Raw genomic sequence first — 21,165 nt, forward strand, 5'->3', positions numbered from 1 at the left:
ATGAGAAAAACACGCTGAGAACTCGACTGATCTCTTTTGCGGGCTCTGGAAATACTTGTGAGGGCAGAGAGCGTCCTTCGGTTACTTTGACTGTCATCTGTTTCTGTGAGCGGCGCCTTGGATACGATAGAGGCGATATTTAAAGGTAAAGAAAGGTATATACACTAAGCTGCGCGTGGCCTCGGTGCTCTCGTCTTTACCATTGTCCTTTGAGCCTGTTGTGGGTGATAACATGATAAAACAAATTCTAAAAAGGGATAAATAGCTAACTAAATAAATGACGCCACGAAGTCAACGAAACATGACGACACAGCAAATCAAATCAAACAAAATCAACAGCAAGAAACTTTAATCAAGGCATGAAAGGAGACTTAAGAAAAAAAATTGCTCTGATGCACGAGAGGGGGAAAAAAAAGAGGATTCGAATCAGGGCTCGAGATAAAGTTTGAATCAGTGCCGAGGAGACGAGGCTGGAGGGAGGGGGGGAGACGGCACTCTAGCCCTGCCTCCTAAGCATTGTCCCCCGCCTTGATAACTATTGAAACAGCCTCGAACTATTGAATCCGGTTCGAACTATAGCTTTCCGAAGTTTTGCACCGCCGGCGTATGTGGGCCGAGTCGGAAAGTTCGGTTCAGTTCGAGGTCTGGTTGGGTTGGGTTCGGTTCGGTGTGGCTATGAGGTTTTGAGACGAGATGCTTCAAAACTCTCGAAACTTTAACGCTTCACAAGTTTATCGTTTACCGCCGCCTGAACCCGACTCGCTGGATTCGGAGCTTCGGAGCGGTCTCGAGCGGCGTGGTAATGAGGGTCCCTAATGCGCTCACCTGCTCCGTTGTGTACCTGTTGGCTTAGACACTGTACCCGTTTGACTGTTTATTTTTTTTGTTCACTATTGTCTATCAATTTCATATTCTATTTTGTATTTGTGTTAACTCATATTTATTTCGTATTTTATTTCATATTTCTGTTTTTCATATGTCTGTTTCGTAGTTTTTGTTTGCTTCTATTTCTTATTGTTTTTTTTTTATTTGTGTTTACTCTTTGATCTGTTTCATATTCTATTACCTATTTCTGTTTCTCTATTATCTTTTTCATATTCTACTTTATATTTGTGTTTATTATCTTTTTTTTTTTTTGATACGTGAAGATTTATTTGCTCTCATTTCGCATTCCGTTTTGACGAGTCGTTCACTTTTGAGATTCGCTTTGAGTTCATTATTTTTAGATGTTTTGTTATATATTATTTTACTTGTTTATTAGATTTGTGTTTTCGTTCATTTATTTATGTTCCCACGCAGTCATCTCTTTTCATGCCTTTCCTTCTCTTTGCTTGCCTCCCTTCATTTTTTCTTTCCTTCCTACCTTCATTTCCTCCTCCCTTTCTTCTTGCAGTTCTTTCCCATTCTTCCCGCTTATTTCATTCGTTATTTTCTTCCTTCCCTCCTTTCTTTCTTTCTTCCTTCCTTCCTTCTTCCCTTTCTTCGCTTTTTCTTCTCTCTCTTCTGTTCCTTCCTTCCTTCCTTCTTTCTTTCCTTTCTTCCTTCGTTTTTCTTCTTTCCCTCCTTTCTTTCTTTCTTCCTTCCTTCCTTCTTCCCTTTCTTCGTTTTTTTCTTCTTTCTCTTGTTCCTTCCTTCCTTCCTTCCTTCTTTCTTTCCTTTCTTCCTTCGTTTTTTCTTCTTTCTCTCCTTTCTTTCTTTCTTCCTTCCTTCGTTCCTTCCTTTTTCCTGTCTTCCCCTTTTCCTTCCTTCTTTCCCTTCCCCCTTCCTTCCTTCTCTCATTACTTCCTTTCCCCCTTCTTTCAATCTATCCTTCCTTTCATCTTCGCTTTCCCTCATACCCACTAATCTTCTTCCTTTTCTTCCCCTCTTCCTTCAATCCATCCTCCCTTCTTTTCACTTTCCCTTCCTTTCAAACCCACTAACCTTCCCACCGTCCTTTCTCTACACTAATTCATCCACATAATTTAATCACCTCATTCACGCTGTCGCCCTCTATTACACTCTATTACTATTACACTCCATCATTTAATTAACTCCCGCCATTTCATTAACTCCCACTCCCCCCCACACACACTCACCCATTCGCTCCCTCTCCATCATTGCGCCCTCACCCACCTCTCATCTTCCTCATTAACTCCATGAATCTGGCTTGACTCACAGACTTTCTGAAGAGTCCCGCGTTTTGTGCCGGGTTAAAGCTGTGCGCTGGAGGAGGAGGAGGAGGATGTGGAGGAAGAGGAGGAGGAGAAAGGAAAGTGTTGGTGGAGGGGATCTGTGCTGGTGGGAGAAAGAGGTGGAGGAGGAGAAGGAAGACGAAGACGAAGGGGAATAGGAGGAGGTGGAGAGGGAAATATAGGTGGAGGGGTTGTATGCTGGAGGAAAAGGGAGAGAGAGAGAGAGAGAGAGAGAGAGAGAGAGAGAGAGAGAGAGAGAGAGAGGAAGAAAAGGAGATAGGAAAAGGTAGATGGAGGGTAGGTATGCTGGAGGGAGAATGGAAGAAAGAGGAGGAGGAGGAGAGGGGAAACTGTGGGTATAGGGAGTGTTTGCAGAAGGGAGAGAGGGAGAGGAGGAAGAGGAAGTGAAGGTGGAGGGAATGGTTGCTAGAGGGAGAGAGGGAGATAAAATGTAGGAAGAGGAGGAGAAGGAGAAGGAGGAGGAGGAGAGGGGAAACTGTGGGTGTAGGGAGTGTTTACTGAAGGGAGGGAGGGAGAGGAGGTGGAGGGGATAATTGCTGGAGGGAGAGAGGGAGAGAAAAAAACAGGTGGAGGAGATGGAGAGGGGAATATGTTAGTGGAGGTGAGGGGAATGTGGAGGGGAAAGAAAGCTGGAGTGTTTGTTTTGGGGAAGTGAGAAAAAGGGAAGAAAAAGAGATAAATCGTGTTGTAGAAAGGAAGGGAAACACAACTTGGAGGAGGGGAGAGCGGGGAGTCAGGTGGAGCTTGCGTTGGGGGCGAGGGAGGAAGGGGAAGTAAATGGAATGTTTTGAAAGGAAAGGAAGAAAAGGAAAACCAGAAAAAGGGGATGGAGGAGAGAGGAGTGAATGGAGTGTGTATAGGGGAGAGAAAGGGAGGGAAAGGAAGAAAGACTGCTCGGAAAAAAAGGAGGTAAAGGAGATTAAGAAGAGGGAACAAGATGAGAAGGGGAGTGATAGGAAGGAAGGGAAAAATACGGTGATTAGAAGGGAAAAGGAAAAGGGGAAGGAAATGGAATAAAGATGGAAACAAGGGGAATAGAAATTGAAAGAAGAGAAATAAAAGAAAATAAATGTAGGAGTAAAGAAAAAAGTCGAGAAGAGAGAGAATCTAAAGACGAAGAAAAAGAAGAAAATAGAAAACAAGGAAGGACGAAAAGAACAAAACGAGAGAAAGAAAAAAAAGATGAGGGGAAAGAGAGAGAGGGAAATGAGAAATGAAAGAAAGGAAGGGAAAACAGGCAAAGAGTAGGAGAGAAAAGAGATGGGAAAGGAATGGGGAAGGAATTTGAGAGGAGGAAATGAAAGATGAATGGACAGGAAAATGTGAGAATGACAAGTTAGGGAAAGGAAGGAAAAACAATCAAAGAATAGGAAGGGAAAAAAGGCTAAAAGGCGAAAGGAAATAAATTAGACTAAAAAGAGAAACAAATGATTGAGGGAAAAAATAAGGAAAAAAGAAAGCGAGAAAAGAGAGGAAGGAGAGAGAGAGAGAGAGAGAGAGAGAGAGAGAGAGAGAGAATGAAGGTGACAGGAGTAAATAAATGGAGCAGAAAAGTGATGGGGGAGGAAGAGGAGGAAAAAAAGTGGAGAGGTAGGAGGTTAGGAGAAACAGTGGAAGAGGAGGAGGAGGAGGAGGAGGAGGAGGAGGAGGAGGAGGAGGAGGAGGAGAGAAACATAATCCGTCTTCTTCAGGAATGAGAGGATCGGTGTTGTGTGTGAAGGAAAGAGGACAAAGAGGAAAAAGAAAAAAAAGAGAAAGAAGAAAAAGAATAACCGTGAAAATAACAACAAAAACAACTACAACAAACAACAGAAGTAAAGGAAAGGAAAAGAGGAAAAAGAAGGAGTAAGGGGGAAAGGAAGAGGACAAAGAGGAAAAAGGTGTTGACGTTTCTTATACAAACCTTCATTTGCATTTTAATCTCTTCATGCAACTATTATCAGTGCCTCCTCCTCCTCCTCCTCCTCCTCCTCCTCCTCCTCCTCCTCATTCTCACCTCATTTTCTCTCTCCTCACCTTATCTTCAACCCATCTCCTCCTTGCTTCACTTTTTAACTTATGTGTATATTTTTTTTTCTTGCCCCGACTTTTCTCTCAACTCCTCACATCATTCTTTTCTCTCCTTTCCTCAAAACTTTTCCTGCATATTTTTTTTCTGAAGTCTCGTAGTTATATATTCTTTTCATTTTACCGACTCATTTTCCTGTTCAGAGATTCATTCGTAATCCGAGGAAGTTTGAATGAAAAGAGAAACTTATTTGATAGCTAGATGGATAGATAGATAGATAGATAGATAGAAAGAGAGAGAAAGAAAGAGTAAGAGAGAGAGAGAGAAAAAAAATTACCGTCCAACTTCAAGCCCACTCTCTGAAGCTTTATACTGAGCGCGTCTTTAAAACAATTATATACCTTTTCTTCTTCTCTGGGGAAATTCGGTTAACTTCTCAGTAGCTTCCGGAGAAAACTGAGAGTTGGCCCAGGTAAATTTGATTAAAGGAGGGGTAAAGGAGAGCGCTTCACCTTTTTTTTTAGAGAGAGAGAGAGAGAACGGGAGAGGGAGGGAGAGAGAGGGAAGGAGAGAGATTTACGACACCGAGTTTTATAATTTGTAATGGGACCCACAAAAAATGGACGAGGTGTGACTGATGGGTGTTCGTTCATCAGTGACTTAAATGTGGACCAGGTGGATTAATTACCTTACGTGGATCAGGTGGACGAGGCGATAACTATTACTATTTCCTTTTTTGGGGTCTTTTTTTACCCTTGAGCTGCTTCCTCTGTTGTAGAAAATAAAACAAGAACGGCAACAAGCGTATCTACCGGTCCAGTACCTTCATCCATTCGCTGCCTGTGTTGTGTCCGGGCAAAGGATATTAGTAACGAGTGTTTAAGTTTAGTGGTTAAGTTTAGTGAATTGATGTTTAGTGAGGTCTTCAATGCAGTGTTTATTTAGTATCTCCCTAATTAAAGTTTCAGGATTAGTTTTTTTTTTTCACGTGCCATATTTGAACGAAAAACTGATTATTATTTTTTCATTTTTTTTTCATTTTTCTCCGAACTTCCTACCTCCTTCTTTCTTCGTATCTTCCTCTCTCAACGCTTTATTTCCCTTCCTATCCCATCTCTTTCCCTTCCCTTTCTCTCCCATCCTTTTTTCGCTTCTTCGTCTCATCGTTTTTTTTCTCCCCTTCCTCTCCCATATTTTTCCCTTCCCTCTTTCTCCCATCACATTTTCTTCCCTTCCTCTCCCATCACTCTCATCCCTTCCTCCTCCATTACATTCCCTTCCCTTCCTCTCCCATCACTTTTTTCTCCCCTTCCTCTCCCCTCACATTCCTGCTTCATTGATTTATTCTCCCCACCCTCATTTATTTTCCTTCCCTCCCTTTCCTCCCTGAAAAATAAATGATGGGGAAACGCCAGATATTTGAGCGAGACTAATTTGACATGATCTGCTTTACATAACGAGTAAAATGACGTAGACGCGTACAGTATTTCGTAATTTAGATATCTGACAAAACTGAGCTCAAACACTGTAAAGATATGTTGTGAAATCAAGCATTGGTCGCCTCGAGGTCACAGAGAGCGCGTGCATCCCGGAAAGGCGGGATAAGCAGGTTCTATTTACACATAATTCATTGTAGTCTGACTTTTTATTTCCCATGGCGATATAAGTCAAAGAGAGAATGAAAGGCTTATGTATTTACGTTAAAGGGATAAGCTTGAGATTGTATTTTGGTGTTTTATTTATGTTTTTTATTCAACACTAATTTTAGTATATTGTTTATCGGTGTCTTTTAATTTTATTCAACTGTATTTTTTATTTTGTTCAACACTGTATTTTATGTAGCTATTTTTCTACATTGTATCTGTTATTTAATGGCGTATTTCTAGTATTTTATTTACACATAATCCGTTGTTTTTAGTATTACTTTATTTTCTTGAGATTATAATGAAACGTAACAATATTTCCACATTTTCAGTACAAGGAAACACATTATACTGTATTTTGTTATTCTTTCGTCCAATGTAAATAACCTATTCCCGCTTTCCACACTACGCACACAACAACCATAAATGATGCAAATATTCCAACACGTTCCGATTGCTAATAAATATTTTACAATGTATTTATTCTTCTCATTTGTATGTTGTATATGAAAAAAAATACCGACACTGAAACTTTCCATGTGATAAAGTAAGATGGGATGATAATCGTATTCTTGTCTCTGCCTCTGCTCAGGGGTTGAGGGATCTTGTCCGCTATAAGAGTTGGGGTTTTGATGGAACCTTCAAATGTTGTCCCAAAATCTTTGCGCAGCTCTTTACCGTTCATGGTCAAGACGGAACATTTAGTGTTCCTCGAGTCTTTGCACTGCTTCCTAGCAAGACTGAAGAAACATACACTCGGGTTTTCTCCATTCTTAAGGATCTGCAACCTGAACTGAATCCTCAAGATGTGATGATAGATTTTGAAATGGCTTCTTACAACGCCTTTATTGCCTCTTTCGGTTATGCTTCTGTAACTTTTTGTCTTTTCGACTTATGCGAAAACATTTACAGAAGAGTAGTGGACTGTAATGAGAGGCAAAGGTACCATCGTGAGGATGAGTATGCTTTGAAAATACGTTGTTTCTCTGCTTCAGCTTTCTTGCCAATACAGGATGTAGTGGCTGGTTTTGAAGAGCTTGTTGATGATGATGATTTGCTTCAAGAACTTGTTGATTACTTTGCTCTAAATTACATTAGTTCAGAGAGAGGTCGTGGTCAGAACCGCAGGAGAATGGTTCCCAGGTTTAAAATTGCTGATTGGAATGTGCGTGACAAGATCCCTTCAAGGTAAACCTCGCACCAACAACAACTTGGAGGGCTTCCACAATGCCCTTCAAAGTTCTGCAACGCAAACCACCCTAACCTTTGGTGTCTTTTCAAAGGACTGACAAAGGAAGAAGTTCTTGCAAATGGGAAAAGGATTAAGTTTGAACAGTCCGGATCAGTATGTAAGCCAACAAATGTTACTAAGAACATCAAAAGTCTCCGTGAAAAATATGACCTGATATGAAAAGGTTCGCTTCCTTTGTGCCGTGGCCCAGAATTTAAAGTTATTTTAGATACTCTAGTAGTCCTCTTCTGAGCAGTAATGGAGTTTCGTAACTAACGCAACGAAAATACACCCAAGGGAACAAATCACCCCAAGGGACGAATCACCCTAGGGGACCAATCCTCCAGGGATGAATAACCCGGTGGTGAATCAACTGGGACATTTCACCCGGGGACGAATCGCCCTCGCACCAAAAAAGGCATACTGCACACACACACACACACACACACACACACACACACACACACACACACACACACACACACACACACACACACACACACACACACACACACACACACACACACACACACACACACACACACACACACACACACACACACACACACACACACACACACAGACACACACACACACACACACACACACACACACACACACACACACACACACACACACACACACACACACACACACACACACACACACACACACACACACACATTCACACAATCTAACATAATAGTAGTGAATATAAGTGTGTTAAGTGTCCACTAAGCGTTTTTGTCTATTTAAAGGTAGATGATCACTTGTTCCTGGTACTATTTTCTCTCTCTCTCTCTCTCTCTCTCTCTCTCTCTCTCTCTCTCTCTCTCTCTCTCTCTCTCTCTCTCTCTCTCTCTCTCTCTCTCTCGTTACAGAGTGTCATATTCATGGATTCCGGATTATCCCTTCTCTTTTTTCCTCCTCCTCCTCCTCCTTCTCCTCCTCCTCCTCCTCCTTCTCCTCCTCCTCCTCCTCCTCCTCCTCCTCCTCTCTTTGCAACACCTGGCGCCATCATTCGAGGCGTGGGAAATTTGCATGGCGGAAGCAAACACGCATCTCCTTAACCTTACCTTAGACGTGACTGAAGGAGGAGGAGGAGGAGGAGGAGGAGGAAAAGGTGTTAAGTTATTATGGTATTTTGTGGTGGTGGCGGTTGCGATGGTGGTGGTGGTGGTGGTTGTAGTGTGTTTCATCGTTGTAGTAGTAGTAGTAGTAATAGTAGTAGTTGTAGTAATAGTAGTAGTAGTAGAAGTAGGAGAATGAGGAGTGGTAAAGTAATGAGAAAAGTGTCAGGGAGGATGAAAATGATGGTAGTAATGTTAGAAATAGTTGTGATAGTGGTGGAGTTAGTAGTAGTAGTAGTAGTAGTAGTAGTAGTAGTAGTAGTAGTAGTAGCAGTAGTAGTAGTAGTAGTAGTAGTAGTAGTAGTAGTAGTAGTAGTAGTAGTAGTAGTGTTGGTGTTGGCGGCTCGAGTTTCGAAATGTTCTGCTGTTATTGCTAAAGTTAAGTAATTTCAAACGACCTTAACTCAGCGGGGAGAGAGACGACTGGCGCGAAAGATAAGATTAAAGAGTGAATTGAAGAAACGAGTGAATAATTACGGAGGAGGAAGAGGAGGAGGAGGAGGAAGAGAAATGACTTGACACGGAGCGGCGCGGAGACCGGTGATAAATATGATAATGTGAGGAAGCACGAGTCTTGAGAGGAGAAGAGATAACAAAAACTTTCCTGTGAGGGAAGATAACACGCGCTCAAAGGAAATATATATAACAGAGGGGAAAAATAATTCTTGAAAGATGAAGAATGGCTGCGCAAGGAGGAGGGAGAAGAGTACGAGAAAAAAGAAAGAGGAAGATGATGAGAAAAAGAAGTAAGAAGATAAGAAGACGAGAGGGAGGAAGAAAAAAAAAAAAAAAAAACCCAGCGAAAAACGGGAATTTTGAAGAACAGGCAAAAGAAAGCTTGTTGTCTCACACGATGCATTTTGAGTTACCTGTGGGCCAGAGTAAATGACTTGCTCTACATATCTACGGGGATGTTGTATCTGTCTATCGCTGCAAAGTACCGGTGAATGAGATTATGGACCCCGAAATTATTATTATGAATTGATCTTTTTCGCTCTAACTACATCTGCAGGAAGGTTGTTTTATTGGAGAATGACCGAACGAGAAAGAAATTACTGATGTCTGTTCTACATTGTCTCGCGTGAATCTGTAAACATTTTTTTCTCCTTTTAATTAACTTAGGAGCTCATGAAACCTGGAATCCTCGACTTTATCAAACTTGTTCAGGTACTTGGAGACCAGTACCCATTCCCCTCGTAGTCGTCTCTTCTCCAGAGTAAGGTTGAGTCGCTTGAGTCGTTCTTTTCACGGGCGTTCCCCCTACCATGGTATCATTCAATTAGTGCGCGTCGCTGCACTCTCGCCTAATTATATGTCCTTGTAATTTGGGGACCTAAACTGCACTGCGTACTCCAGGTGAGGTCTTACCAACGAGTTATACAAAGGTTTAATTAATCACGGCGTCTTACACTGGAAGTTCCTGGCTGTGAACCCGAGCAGAGTAGTAGCTTTTTACAGGCAGACTTGCAGTGCTTTGTGTGTTTCAGGTCACTGCTGACACTGTCCCCGAGGTACGATTCCTAAGGTACGACTTGCAGAAGCTTCTTAGGCAGGAAGGATGATGATGATGAGGAGGAGGAGGAGAAATGAAAAAAAAAAAAAAAAAAAAAGAGAATGGACTGAGGAGTAGTGGAGATGAGGAGGAGGGGGAGGAGGAGGAAGAGGAAGAAAAAGGAAGTTTAAAATAGAAAGCAGTCAAAGAAACGAAGAAAAGGAGAGAGAGAGAGAGAGAGAGAGAGACGCCTCTGCTATGTCAAGAGTATCTCATTTTCACCAGAAAGTTGCTGCGATGCCATTAAATTGTGTCTCCAAGTTGAGCTTTCTCCTCCTCTTCCTCTTCCTCTTCCTCTTTCTCTTCCTCTTCCTCTTCCTCTTTCTCTTCTTCTTCCTCTTCATCATTTCGGTCCGCTTCATTGTCGTCTTTTTATCATTCTTTTGTCTTTGTTTTCTTTTGTTGATCGCCTTTATTGTGTTTACTTCTTCTTCTTCTTCTTCTTCTTCTTCTTCTTCTTCTTCTTCTTCTGCACTATCTTTGTAATTTCTTCCCATCTTCCTCTTTTTTTTCTTCCTTTCCTCTTTTTTTCCCTAATTTTATCCCATTCTCCCTACCTTCTGCCTCCTTGTTTTCCATGTAATGAATTTCTCTCCTCCTCCTCCTCCTCCTCCTCCTCCTCCTCCTCCTCCTCCTCCTCCTCCTCCTCCTCCTCCTCCTCCCCCTTTAGTTCTCCTTATCTCTTAATTAATTTCTTCTGTCCATCCTTCACTCTCTATCGTTAAATGAATGTTCTCACCTCCTCTTCCTCCTCCTCCTCCTCCTCCTATCACCCTCCTCTTCCTCCTCTTCCCGCTCTTCCTCTTCTTCCTACACTCGTTCTTTTTCTCACCATTCACTATCTACCGCCTCCTCCTCCTCCTCCTCCTCCTCCTCTTCATCCTCTTCCTCCTCTTCCTCCACACCCTTTACTCTCTCTAAAACCACTACATAGCAACATTCCCTTTCACCTCCTCCTCGTCCTCCTCCTCCTCCTCCTTCTCCTCCTCGATGCATATTCACTTCACCGGGAGCGCAGGATTTTCCTCCCCAAACAGAGGAAAGTGGGAGGAATTTTATGCTGGAAGGGAGAGGAAAGAGGAAGGAGGGTGTGGAAGCGGATGGGAAGAGGAGGAGGGAGGGGAAGAGGAAGGGGAGGGGAGGAGGAAGGGAAAGAGGAAAGGAAGAGGAAGGGGAAAGGAGGTGGGAGGTAAAGAGGAAGAGGAAGAGGAAGAGGAAAAGCGTGGCGAGATTACGGTGGAATATATGATACAGCGAAAACAAAAGAGAGAGAGAGAGAGAGAGAAAGGTAAAGAAATAATTATGATTCTACTTTATTCTCAAGGTAAAGAAGAAAAAAAATCGATGCATAGATTGAGTCGACTAACGAATTAAAGGTTGGAAAAATATGTAAAAAAAAAAAGAAAAAAAATAGCAAGCGAGTCAAACTTTCTGTATTTCCGTCGACATAAAAAAAAGTAAATTATCAGGAGTTTCAATAAAAAAGGCAAAAAATGTGGTTTAATGACGACATACACACACACACACACACACACACACACACACACACACACACACACACACACACACACACACACACACGAACTATCTTATCTCTTTCTCTCCCTCTCTCTGTCTGTCTTTCTGTCTGCCTGCATTTGTTTGTATTTGCGCACCAATCTATGTGTGTGTGTGTGTGTGTGTGTGCGTGTGTGTGTGTGTGTGTGTGTGTGTGTGTGTGTGTGTGTGTGTGTGTGTGTGTGTGTGTGTGTGTCGATCTTTCTTTATATCTATCTATCTACCTGTCTGTCGGTATGTATGTAGTATGTATGTACGTATATGTGTATTTTTCTGTCTTTCTTTTTTTCCTTCCTTTCTTTCTTTCATTCTCTCTCTCTCTCTCTCTCTCTCTCTCTCTCTCTCTCTCTCTCTCTCTCTCTCTCTCTCTCTCTCTCTCTGTCTCTCTCTCTCTCTCTCTGTCATGAATGTTTGCATGTGGGGTTTAGCGGTGATGTCGAGAGACTTTGGAAAACATAAACAGCGCCGGGAAACACGTAGAATAAATCATAAGAAAACAGAAACAAACATACAATATTCTCCGTGTTTTTCCTCTTCTCCAGGATTTTAAATATTTTCACGTGTTTCTTCTGTTTTGTATTTACGTGTAGTTTAAAGTATTGTTCTGTGAGTGTTTTTTATTTTTGTTTGTTTTGCTGCGATGTAGCTTATGAGAGTTAAAAGAGCAGAGAAGTAAAGGTCGTGTTCTTTCTCCTCCTTATCTTTGTCCTTTTTCACTTAGCTAATTGGTCTTGTTTTCTTTTCTTCTTCTTCTACTTCTTCTTCTTCTACTTCTTCTTCTTCTTCTTCTTCTTCTTTTTCTTCTTCTTCTTCTTCTTCTTCTTCTTCTTCTTCTCCTTCTTCTCCTTCTTCTTCTTCTTCTTCCAACTACTACTACTACTACTACTTCTACTACTACTAAACAACAACAATTAAACGCTATCTACACCTTTTCACTCCTTCCCCCAAATGCTTCGTTTTCTCTGCGTACTTATTCTCTCCTTCACTCGCTTCTCCTTTATCTTCCTTGTCCTTTTATTTTCTCCTTCCTTTAGTGTCTCCTCTTTCATCATCTTCCTCTTCTCTCTCTCTCTCTCTCTCTCTCTCTCTCTCTCTCTCTCTCTCCATTTGTGGCGAGAGAGTTGTTAAGGATTTTTCCGGGGTGGTGTTACGCTTTGTTCACCAAAGAGAGAGAGAGAGAGAGAGAGAGAGAGGGAGAGGGGGAGGGAATAGTGATGGAGATAAGATTAATCCTTGCACTAACTCTCCTTTGCTCACTCCTACTCTTTTTTCTCCTCCTCCTCCTCCTACTACTACTACTCTGCCTTCCCCTTCTCTTCCTCCTCCTCCTCTTTATCCTCCTCACTCTCTTCCTCTTCCCTCACTTCCTTCTCCTTTTTCTTCTATACGTGAGAGATATGAATAAACGCTTCTGTCCATTCATATATCAAAGTCAATATATTTTTTCTTCCTGATAAGATTAAATCATGAAATCACACAACCTCGTACTCATCCAGCAACCTTTTTCCTGTCTTCTCTATTTTGCTTCCACGCTTCTTGTTTCTCCCTCGGCAATCCTGATCCACTAAGTCCAGAGAGTAATCCCGTCTTTGTGGAATCTGTCGCGGGAGAGAGAGGAGTGGGAGGCTTATATGGGCTACAACACTGGGCAAATTTTCCGTGGATCTTGTCAAACCACGATTTCCGCTGGCGTGGTTCTTATTTGTTTCTTGTTATTGCTGCTGCTGATGATGGTGAGTAATACCGTCGTCCTTCGGTGAAATCTACAGTAGCTTTGGAAGATCGTGGACACGTCAGAAAACCACGGAAATAAGAGAACGGCGCCAGCGGAAATCGTGGTTTGACTGAAGATCCACGGAAAATTTGCCCAGTGTAACAGCCCCTTAAGCCTCCCACTCCTTTCTCTCCCGCGACAGATTTCACAAAGACGGGATTACTCTCTGGACAGCGTGGATCAGGACAGGCGAGGGAGATACAAGATGCGTGGAAGCAAGGAAGAGAAGTCCGGAGAAAGGATGCTGGCTAAGTACGAGGTTGCGTAACTTCGTGATTTAATCTTGTCAGGAAGAAAAAAATATTGACTTTGATATATGAATGGACGGAAGCGTTTATTCACATCTGTCACGTATAGAAGAAAGAGGAGAAGATAGTGTAATAGCCCCTTTAGCGACGCCCACCGATAATATCATAGTGGAGGTTGGTGTTCACAGACGCTCCCGCCTCGCTCAACTATTCACAAAGGTCGAAGATGTATTGGGTTTTCATGTGTATTCTCTTTTTTGCACGTTACAGAAGCCTTGTCGAACTAAGAACGGATAGTAAAGTCGGTATTATCAAACCCCTCTGGTTCGCACACATTACCTATATAACGAAAGGCCGAAAAGGAGTTTGATTGTTTTTTTAGATTTTTTTTTGTAGCGCTCTTGGTTTGCGTGCTTTGTCGAACTAATAATATATAAGAGAAGATGGCGCCACTATAAACACTTGCCTGTGCCATGACGAGCTGGGGCCGACTACCATCTAGGCCCCTCAAGAAAAGCCTACTGGCGCTATAGGTGTACACATAAAAAAAAAATAAAAAAAAAAATAGAGAGAGAGAGAGATAGGATGGCATTCTCTGACTCTTCCGCCTTGCACTTTAAATATTTCCAATGTTCGAAAAGATTAATCGGGTTCTAATGAGTTTTCTTTGTCACGTTCACGGTACAGAAGCCTCGTCCGTCACACCACCACCAGGGTCATAAAACTACTACCTAAGAAATTCCTATAACCTCTACGAAAGCCTTATCAAATGTGTGAGTATGTGTGTTTGTGTGTGTGTGTGTGTGTGTGTGTGTGTGTGTGTGTGTGTGTGTGTGTGTGTGTGTGCTTGGGCGTCTAAATGTTATAGAATATGGTTCCAATTACCATCACATTTACTTCTAATGGAGCAGCGCAATGACTTAGAAGTATATGCTTAATCCTAATGGTAATGGATTTAAGGACGTGATGTAATGGCAAAAAGAATTCAGTAATAAATAATCGGATCGAGGAGGAAGAAAAAAATGTTATTCCCCGTTTTTGTGCAGAGTAAGATGATTCGGAAGTAAAATCTCGTCTTATGAATTTAATATCTCTGAAAGACTTTAATAACCTGGGCGAAGTGGAAATGAGAAAAATGTTATTGAAATGTTACGCTTCATCCTGCTTCCTGGGAAATGGTAAAATGAATGTAAAAAAAAATGTTAGAGCTTGAAGACTAGGAATAGGTGAGCAATGACGAGGAGTGCAAGATTTTTATTTTTTATTTTATTTTTTACAGAAAAGGAGAGTTCAAGGGCATGAAAATAAAACAATAATGAAAAAAAAAGCCCGCTACTTACTGCTCCAGAATAGAGATTAATAGATAGATGGATAAATAAATACATATATTCATACATACATACATACATACAAAGAGAGAACGAGAGATGAAAGAAAGTCTACCTATTTTAGAATCAGATATACAAATGAAAAAAAATATCGCTGTGTATCTTGTTGAAGGTCATAAGCGATTAAAAGAAAGCGAATGTTACAGAAACACCGCGATTTAAAAACATGATATTGCATTCTGTTCATCAAGTTGTCGTTTCTTTTCTACCTCTCCATCTTTTTCTTAGTGTTCAGGATTGGCTTTCCCTTTTCCCTCCACGTGTTGTAGGGAACGGTAATGAACGGTATGGTCGTAGCTTTTGTTTTTCCATTATATATTCTATTGAGTCGCCATACTCTTTTGATGCCATGGAATTCTGATACTGAGGCAAGGATGGGGCTGGGAGAGAGAGAGACTTCAGTATGCAAAGTCAATTTACATCTTGAGGTGACCCAATACCTCCCTTTGAAAGAGTTTACATGTGTTTGTTTTTAAAAGTAAACAACGTGTAGTTCCTCACTTTGACTGCCCCTCTCGGCCTGTGTGTATACTCCAGGGCAAAAGGGGGAGGAGGAGGAAGAGGAGGAGGAGGAGGAGGAGGAGGTAGATGGATACTTTTTCAATTTATTTTTACATACATTTTACTTACCGGTGAAATCTTGGTTTGGTTAATGTGACGATGTTCCTTCACTTCATATTACTGCAATCTCCTCAAACTCCTGATGTGCCTCTGGATTGTCGTGGCTATGTTCTGTTGGTGCTAATGTGTTGTCTTGCGCCCCTTCAACAGAGTGCTATGTGTCTGTTATCTAGTCTGTGTTCTTGTGTGTTCCTATTTTTCTCTTACTTTTACCACTATATGACCTTTTGAATGTTCTTTATCTCACCTCATTTCTGTTTACTCGTGGTCTCTTTCTTGTCCATGTTACCTTTCACCTAATTATCTCTTTACCTGTTCTCTTTTTCTCACCTGATTTTCGTGTTTACCTGTTTTTTTTTTAACCTCATTTTCGTGTTTGTGTTCTCTGTTTCTACCCGTGTCACCTTTTTCTCATCTCATTATCTCTTACCTGTGTTCTCTTTTGTTACCTGTGTTCTCTTTTTCTCACCTCAGTTTAGTGTTTACCTGTGTTCTCAAAATTTCACCTCTATTTTCGTGTTAGTGTTCTCTGTTTCTACCCGTGTCACCTTTCTCTCACCTCATTATCTCTTACCTGTGTTCTATTTTGTCACCTCCTTATCCGTCCTACCTGCGTGTTGTGGTGGTGGTCTGTTCCCGTCCACCGTTTATCCTCCGCTCTCAAAGGCTATCCCGTACCTGTCCTCACCTCTCTCCCCTCCTGTTCCTCCTCGACCGTGAATTTTTTGCCTTCTCCTTCACGGTCCAAAACACCTGATGCTAAATTAAATTATCTGTGTTGTTTTACCTGTTTGAAGAGAGAGAGAGAGAGGAGTAGGAGGTAAAAGAAGTCCCAAATTTCTCCTCTTCCTCTTTCTCCTTCCTCCTCTCTCTCTCTTTACATTTTCCCCTTTTTCCTCTTCCTTAGCTCACCGTCTCCTTCCTCCTCTTGCATACGCCTCTTACTCTTCCTCTTTAGTGTGTAGTTATGTCTCTTTATATTCTTTTCTCTGTCTCTTGCTAATTCTTTCCTTTTACGTGCAAAGTGTTGTTTTACTCTTAATTTCAAGTGGTCTCCTCGTGTTTTTCTCTCTTAAAGACTTTTCCTTCTTGTTCCTGTTGTTCTTTCCTCTTCTTTTCCTTTGTTTTTCCTTTCCTCCTCTTCCTCTTTCTCCTTCTTCCTCTCTCATATTTTTCCACTTTCTTCTTTCTCCTTAGTCCATTGTCTCCTTCCTCCTCTCTCTCCTTCCTCATTTTTCTCGTTACTCCATTTTCCCCTTCGTCTTCTTTTTCCTTTCTCTTCTTCTCTTCGTTATCCTTTATCTCCTTCTTTCTCCTTTCTTTCTGTTTCGCGTGCACTCCACCTTGCTCTTTTTTTTCCTTTCTACCCTTTCTCCTTCCTCCTTTTTCTCCTTACTCCATTTTCCCCTTCGTCTTCTTTTTCCTTTCTCTTCTTCTCTCTTCTTTCTCCTTCCTTCTTTCTTTCTGTTTCATTTCACGTTCCCTCCACCTTGCTCTTTTTTTTTTCCTTTTCTACTCTCTCTTCCTCCTTCTCCTCTCTCTTATTTGCGTGCCCTCCTCATTCCTCCTCCTCTTCCTCCTCGCTTGCCCTCCTCCTCTTCCTCCCTCCTCCTCTCCGCCAGCAATTACTAACTTCCTGACTTGTGGTTCGGGCGGGTACTTACGCCTCCTCCTTCCTCTTGCCATTTCAGGTTCTACTGTTGCCTCTCCTCTTTTTTGCCGCCTCCTCTGCTCTGCCTTCTCCTCCTCCTCTTCCCCCTCCTCCTCTTCTTCTTCCTCCTCCTGTTCTACTTTTCTTCCTTCTCCTCCTCCTCCTCGTCCTCGTTCTCCTTTTCTCTTTCGTTGTTGTTGTTGTAGTTGTTGTTGTAGTAGTAGTAGTATTTGTTGTTGTTGTTTTGTTGTTTTGTTGTTTTGTTGTTTTGTTGTTGTTTTTCTCCTCGTTCTCTTCCTCTTTCTCATCCTCAATAAGTAGGATGATAAGAGGATGACCCAGTAAAAAATAAATGCATGCCAGTATCCCGTATTAGAAGCGAGACGATGCAATACGGACATACCAGGAGTATTTTTTCACGCGAACGGAGCCATCCACCACTGCAATAAACTTCCCGATAAAAGCTATTAGTGCTGGAAGGACCATCTCATTCAAGCGTCTCATTGATCGTTAGTGCGCTGCGTTAGAGGTAAATTGAACGTTCCCTCTCGAATTTACAGCGTGCTTTAATCTGTTTCTATAGGTCATTGAAGCGGCTGACGGTAAATTAAATCACTAAAGTAGGCAATCCCGTTATGAGCCAATATTCTGTCTGTTTCCTGCTCTTCCATGTTTCTGTGTTTCCTCTTTCCTTAGTGGTGGAGGTGGAAGAGGACCAAATAACGATATCGCGTCATTATCACTCCTCCTCCTCCTCCTCCTCCTCCTCCTCCTCTTCCTCCTCCTCTCCCTCCTCCTCCTCCTAACTGATCCTCCCTTCCCTTCCTAACAACACTTCTCTCGCTTCCGTTACTAACACCGCCACCTCTCTTCCTCCTCCTCCTCCTCCTCCTCCTCCTCCTCTTCTTCCTCTTCCTCCTCCTGCAGTGGTGGTGGTGGAGGTCCCGGGAACAATATCACCCCATTAGCACTCTTCCCTCTCCTCCTCCTCCTCCTCTTCCTCTTCCTCCTTCCCTTACTAACACTTCCTCCTTCCTTCCTTCCTTCCTCCGTTGTGGTGAGAAACGAATAAGGAGGAAGGGAATTATCTTTCACAATATTCCTCCTCTTCTCCTTTATGCCTCCTCTTCCTTGTTCTCTTCTTCCTCTTTCTTTCTTCTCCTTCCTCTCCTCTTCCTCCCCCTCTGTTTTTTCCCTTCTCCGCTTCCTCTTCCTTCCTATATTTTTTTTTTTCACTGTCTATTGCAATATTTCTTTACTGACTAACGCCTTTTGATCTTGTTGTTGTTGTTGTTGCTGTTGTTGTTGTTGTTGTTGTTGTTGTTGTTGTTGTTCTTTTTGTTCTTTTCTTGTTCTTGTTCTTGTTCTTGTTTTTTTTTTATTTCTTGTTCTTGTTCTTGTTCTTCTCCTTGTTCTTCTTCTTCTTTATCCTCCTCCTTCTCTTCCTCTGCCTCCTCCTATTCCTCTTCCTCCTCCTCCTCCTCCTCCTCAAGTTACATATAATGGCAGAAGATGAGAAGAAAATCATATCGCCTCAGTAGACGTTCACCGCTCCCATAGAAACTTTGCGCTTGCTTTTCTCTATTCTCTCTCTCTCTCTCTCTCTCTCTCTCTCTCTCTCTCTCTCTCTCTCTCTCTCTCTCTCTCTCTCTCTCTCTCTCTCTCTCTCTCTCTCTCTCTCTCTCTCTCTCTCTCTCTCTCTCTCTCTCTCTCTCTCTCTGAAATAATTTGAGTCTTCTTTTTCCTCCATTTATTTATCGTCTTATCTCAATGGCTGCCATCATCCTCCTCCTCCTCCTCCTCCTCCTCCTCCTCCTCCTCCTCCTCTTCCTCCCCTCCCCCTCTCCCTTGCCCTCTCATCTCTTCCTCCCTCTTCTCTTCCTCTTGCTCCCCTCCCCTTCTTACCTTCCCCCCTCTTCCCTCCCCCCTTTTCTCTGCTGCCCTCACCATTCTCTCTTTCCTCTCTCCCCTCCTCCTCCTCCTCCTCCTCCTCACTAAATACATCCTCCATATCAACCCATTCTCTTCATCACTAATAGTACCAGAACAACTAGAACTAAATGTTGTTACTGGAAATACACTCTCTCTCTCTCTCTCTCTCTCTCTCTCTCTCTCTCTCTCGCTCTCTCTCTCTCTCTCTCTCTCTCTCTCTCTCTCTCTCTATCTCTCTCTCTCTCTCTCCTTGTTTACTTTCCTTCCTTCTCTTTCTCTTCCCTTTACGTAATACTGACCTTTTCCTCATCCTTCTCCTTTTACCTTCTCCTTCTCTATCTTTTTTTCTTCCTCTCCCTTATCTTCATCCTCCTCCTACTCCTCCTCCTCCTACTACTACTACTACTACTACCATTACTACTGCTACTACCATTACTACTACTACTACTACTACTTCTGCTACTATTTCTGCCAACACAATCTTTTCTATTTCCTTCCCGCTTCTCATAGTAATTCTTGAGTCTTCATATCTTAATGGTTGTCCTTATTTTTTGTCTTAACGCTCTCCTATGTCTTCTTTTCCGAACACTGCCGCTTTATTTTCCTTCTCGTTTTCCACAGTAAATGTTCTTCCTTTAGTAATGGTGGTCGTTCCTTTGCTCCTTCTGTCATTGCAGCCTCATCCCTGCCATCTCTTTTGTCACAAGCTTCCTACCTACCTCTTGTATTTCCGACCGTTCCTCCCTAACACTGCTTCCATGGTGATTCTTATTTCCTCTGTATTTTTGGAGTGACAATGATTCTTCTACCATTGCTAACGCCTGTCCCTCTCATTTTCTTGTTTCCAGAGTGATTCTTATTTCCTTTGTATTATTGAGAGTGATAATGATTCTTCTAACATTGCTAACGTCTGTCTCTCTCATTTTCTCGTTTCCAGAGTGATTCTTATTTCCTTTGTATTATTGGAAGTAACAATGATTCTTCTACCATTGCTAACGTCTGTCTCTCTCATTTTCTTGTTTCCATAGTGATTCTTATTTCCTTTGTATTATTGGGAGTGACAATGATTCTTCTACCATTGCTAACGTCTGTCTCTCATTTTCTTGTTTCCATAGTGATTCTTATTTCCTTTGTATTATTGGGAATGATAATGATTCTTCTCCCATTGCTAACGTCTGTCTCTCTCATTTTCTCGTTTCCAGAGTGATTCTTATTTCCTTTGTATTATTGGGAGTGATAATGATTCTTCTACCATTGCTAACGTCTGTCTCTCATTTTCTCGTTTCCAGAGTGATTCTTATTTCCTTTGTATTATTGGGAGTGATAATGATTCTTCTACCATTGCTAACGTCTGTCTCTCTCATTTTCTTGTTTCCAGAGTGATTCTTATTTCCTTTGTATTATTGGGAGTGATAATGATTCTTCTCCCATTGCTAACGTCTGTCTCTCTCATTTTCTTGTTTCCAGAGTGATTCTTATTTCCTTTGTATTATTGGAAGTAACAATGATTCTTCTAACATTGCTAACGTCTGTCTCTCTCATTTTCTCGTTTCCAGAGTGATTCTTATTTCCTTTGTATTATTGGGAGTAACAATGATTCTTCTACCATTGTTAACGCCTGTCCCTTTCATTTTCTAGTTGCTCCTTCGTGCACTACTAATACTTCTTTCACTCATTCTCTCCCTCCTAATACCAACATATCTGCTTGCATTATTAACTTCTGCTTTTACCACGCTCTCTTTTTTTAATTACTAACGCCTCATCACCTCTACTTCCTTTTAATTTTCTTGTTCTTCTTCTGTTAACACTCCAACGTACACTACTAATATTTCCTCCACTCATTGTCTCCCTTCTAACACCAACACACCTGCTTGCACTATTAACTTCTGCTTTTACCACGCTCTCTTTTTTAATTACTAAAGCCTCATTACCTCTACTAACACTTTTGCCTCTCCCATTTTCCTTATCTTCTATTACTAACAATCATACTACTACCACTGCTAACACTGATGCTTCTTTCGTTCTCTTTTCTATTATTAAAAGAACTCTACTACAGCCGCTTCCAATATTCCTGTTCCCATTTTCTTTCTTTCTTTCTGGTATTTCTGCCGACTTAAACACTTTTTTTTATATTTTTTTTTACATCAAAGGATACGGCTCAAGGGCAACAAAAAGAGTATAAAAAAAGCCCGCTACTCGCCGCTCCCACAAAGGTCAATTTTCTTTACTGTTATT

The sequence above is a fragment of the Eriocheir sinensis genome, unplaced genomic scaffold, assembly GCF_024679095.1.
Source record: "Eriocheir sinensis breed Jianghai 21 unplaced genomic scaffold, ASM2467909v1 Scaffold416, whole genome shotgun sequence".
Classification (NCBI taxonomy): domain Eukaryota; kingdom Metazoa; phylum Arthropoda; class Malacostraca; order Decapoda; family Varunidae; genus Eriocheir; species Eriocheir sinensis.